We start from the raw sequence: 2,937 nt of genomic DNA on the forward strand, positions 1-2,937 counted from the left end.
CCCGACAAACTAAGCCTATATCAGCAAAACTAGGGGCTGAATCTAATCAGCCCTAACTATAAGCTTTATCAAAAAGGAAGGTCTTAAGCGCAGTCTTAAAAACGGATAGGGTGTCTGCCGCCCGAACACAAACTGGAAGCTGATTCCACAAAAGTGGAGCTTGATAAGAAAAGGCTCTGGCTCCCATTGTACTTTTAGAGACTCTAGGAACAACCAACAACCCTGCATTCTTGGAACGCAATGCCCTAGTAGGACAGTAGGGTATAATGAGTTCTTTAAGGTAAGATGGCGCCTGCCCATTAAGTGTTTTGTAGGCCAGAAGAAGAATTTTAAATTCTATCCTGTTTTCTATAGGGAGCCAGTGTAAGGCAGCCAGAACAGGAGTAATGTGGTCCCTTTTCCTAACTCTGGTTAGTACATGAGCTGCAGCATTTTGAATCAGCTGAAGCGACTTGACTGACTTCTTGGTACACCCTGATAATAAAGAGTTACAATAATTCAGCCTAGAAGTAACAAATGCATGGACTAGTTTCTCTGCATAGTTTTGAGGCAAGATATGCCTAATTTTGGCAATGTTGCGTAGATGGAAGTAGGCGGTCCTTGAGATTGATTTTATGTGGGCGTTAAAGGATAAATCCTGATCAAATATAACACCAAGATTCCTTACAGTCTCACTGGAGGCCAAATTAATGCCATCCATAGTTATTATATCTTTAGATAGTTTGTTTCGTAGTTTCTTTGGGCCGAGTACAATAACTTCAGTTTTGGTCGTGTTTAACATCAAAAAGTTTAAGGTCATCCACGTTTTTAAGTCCTTGAGGCAGTCTTGAATTTTATTTAGGTGATTGGTTTCATCAGGGTTGATGGATAAATATAGTTGAGTATCATCCGCATAACAGTGGAAATTTACAGAATGATTCCTTATAATATTGCCTAACGGAAGCATTATAATGTGAACAAAATAGGTCCAAGCACTGAGCCCTGTGGCACTCCATGGCTAACTTTGGTTTGCATGGAAGATTCATCGTTGACACGTAGAAACTGAGAGCGTTCAGATAGATAGGACCTAAACCAGCCATATATTATTTTAGTTTTAACTGTTCTCTCTTTTTCTAAATGTGGTTTAACTTTTCATATATTTTAAATATTAGTATTTGTCTCCTATTTTAATTGTGGTGGCGATTTGTTACATACAGTAGTGCTATCAAAATATTTTTGTTAGGATATCTGTTTCTATAACCTTTTTTTAACAATATACACATTTTATTAATTATAGAATTTTTATGACGACATTCCTTAATATTAGTCATATTTTGCATGATACTTTTCTTACCTCTTTATAACAAATTAATAGAAAATGGATAAAGAAAAGATACTAATTAGCGATTAATGGATTATTTTTGTATCGTGATAGCTCCAGTACTTTATTTTACATGACACCATGTATTAAACTGTATGTTGTGATGAAGTGGATTTATATATATACGTTTGCACACATGTGTGTTTGTTACTGGGCCTGTTTTTAGTGTTTAGTGTGACCTCTCCTGTATCTTTCCTTTTTCGTGTCAGCACCTAAAGTTAAAAGCATCCGTTGTTTCCTGCTATTGTCCGGCACATTCAAGATCACATATGAGGAAGCTGTCATTACTGCAGACGCAGCAAAAAAACTAGAGGCAGTGATTCACACCCACAGCACACAATGGCCAAGGCTGAGAATTGGATTACCAAACATATAATCCCTTATTCAACAACTATGATTTTCTCTATCTAAAAAAGGCTTTCATTGCTTTAATGAACTCCAAATGAAAGAGCCAAAGTTTGAGGGTAAAGCCACACAAAGATTACTGCTTACACCTTCTCCTGCGTGTCGGAAGATTTACGTTTGTCATGCTGAACAAATGCAATCTTGTATATGTCATAGGAGACTCAGATGGTATTATTTAGAAACAGATAGTGTTACTTCCTAAAACAGCTAATGTTTGGTCAGGGTGAAGTGCCCCAAACATGTGCTGACCTGCACAGGAATGAGCTAATGGATTGAGGAACAGTTCATGGAGAAATTGATACACTCCCTGCGATTCAAAAACAAGTTTTTCTATTTTGTTATCAATTGGATTTTACATGCAATAGATGACATAATTGAAGTGTCTAATGATTAGGTTACAGTGACTATGTTAAACTTAAGTATTTAAACATTCTTTATAAACTCCTAGGTTAAGGAGGTCCATTCTGCTACATTAAGGCTTCCTCAAACTCAATACACAGATGCATTCTGGCCTCATGACCTGAATTTAAATGAAGATCTGCTTTCTGAGAGGATGTATCTGTTATAACTCATTAACTTGTAAACTATTAGTAGAAAAAAAGTAATAACACAAAAAAGACCTGCATTCAAAGTGGGGCCTGTTCATTTAAAATTAAAGCTGCAGCAAAACTTTATTTTCTTCTTTTTTTTCAGATATTGAAAGATTGAAAGCTATCGATTAATCAGTTACCAGCATATTAACTGATAATGAATGAAAGCTATAATAAAGACAACTCAGTAAAAAAAACCGGGCCAAAAAAAGGGCCTCTGTGAATGTAATTATATATATTATTGGTTAGGTACAAAAGGTCTTAGTATTAGAATGTTGTACCACCAAATGGAAATACTAACAAATATCTCAGATTTGTATTTTATTATAGTACTTGAGTTAATGAACTCACTGTACTTAAGCTACTTTTGTTCCTGGTAATTGGTTGGTCGTTATTGGTTATTATAGTCTATTAAAAATCTGTCTGAAAGTAAACAATCCTGCAGTTTCTCACTTGTTGAGTTATAGTGATATGATTCAGGTCCTGCTGAACTTTTGGACCCAGTTTGCTTTTATTTTCAGTCAGGCACAGCCCGGGCCAGCTACGGGTCTCTTTGGAAAAAGTGGGTGGCGTTGTTGTATG

This window comes from Notothenia coriiceps, unplaced genomic scaffold (genome assembly GCF_000735185.1).
Source record: "Notothenia coriiceps isolate Sejong01 unplaced genomic scaffold, NC01 NC01_scaffold00021533, whole genome shotgun sequence".
Taxonomy (NCBI): Eukaryota; Metazoa; Chordata; class Actinopteri; order Perciformes; family Nototheniidae; genus Notothenia; species Notothenia coriiceps.